The following is a 1,332-nucleotide window of genomic DNA, read 5'->3' as shown; positions in this document are numbered from 1 at the left end:
TTCAATTGCTTGAATTTTCACACTTTGCCTCAAGACTCAATAAATAGCTGAATTACAAGTTAATACATAATATCTAGGCAGTGTAAATATTGCAACTCTCCAATTTCTCAACTTGATCCTCCTCATGCTATTCTGCTTGGACTCTACTGTGTAGGGCCTGTGCACTGTTCAGTTTAATGTCAAATGAACAGATTACAAGACTGGTTCTGTGGTCTGGCTAGCATGCTTCCTGAGTGCATGCTCTCTACCCTTTCTTAAAAGTGGATCCTGCTCCTATAAGCTATCAGACCCATTCCTCTTAAGCTTCCAAAGGGCCTTTACCATATTTTTCTTCAAACTCTTAAGTCTTCAGGTTCATGGCATCATGGCATTGGGAAAAACCCAAGACTTTAAGGCCTCCAAAAGCATTTCTACTAGTGTAAAAAACATACAAATCTGTATGCAAGTGCCTTTACATAGTTGCTCAACTCTACTACCCATTACTTCTCAGTTTAGCTTAGTTCTTAAATACCCTGGCTCTTCTCCCTCTTTTCATGTTTAGACTCTAGGACTGATTTGACTTGGCTTGTAATCAAGAGGACTTAATCTGAATACAGATAATTGAAATTTATTAACCATTTTTCATGGCCCTAACGGGATTCTGGTCTAGCTTTCAGAACTGGAGTTTGTAGGCTGATAGTTCTCTATTACCATCTGATATTAGTGGGGGGTTTGCTTTGTTTGATTTGGTTTCATATTGAATATGTTCAGGTGTTGATGATAAGCCAGAAGAGAGAAAGCTGAAGTACTGCTTAAATTTGACTTTTGCATAGAAGTCCAGGATACTTCTTGTGCTTTTGGGTAAGCATGCACTAATACAGTGTGAGCTTTGTATTGCTGAGGCTGAAGCTGCTCACTAAGAAGCTTAAGCCTTGTAAGAAACTGATGATGAGAAAATGCTGCCTAGTAGGTTGTTCCCATCTGGAGAGGTCAAACATTTTTTTCTTCTGCATAAAGTTATTTTTCTTGAGTGGGAGTGAGCACAAAAAAAGCCCCAGAATCTTGCATTGTTCTTTTCATCCTTCTAGTACGTGACAGGGGAAGGGAAAGGAGTTTTGTCTGCTATCACCCCAAGGTTATACAGATGTCCCAGATGTCATGAAATGCAGGTTTGATGCAGGAGGTAGTGATGGTTGCCATATTCAGATGGTGCAGGATGGATACGAAAGAAACTACTGAGCCTAAAGGATAAAATCACTTTCCTTAGACAGTGAAACTTTTCCACACAGTGATTAGAGCAGATTAATCTCTTCATAATCTATTACATTTTTTTCCTTTATATGTTGACACTGT

This window comes from Melanerpes formicivorus, unplaced genomic scaffold (genome assembly GCF_026170545.1).
Source record: "Melanerpes formicivorus ecotype bairdi unplaced genomic scaffold, bMelFor1.0.p_v2 SCAF_5, whole genome shotgun sequence".
In the NCBI taxonomy this organism is placed as follows: Eukaryota; Metazoa; Chordata; class Aves; order Piciformes; family Picidae; genus Melanerpes; species Melanerpes formicivorus.
The sequence above is the reverse complement of the archived record's forward strand: the minus strand, read 5'-3'. Positions refer to the sequence as shown.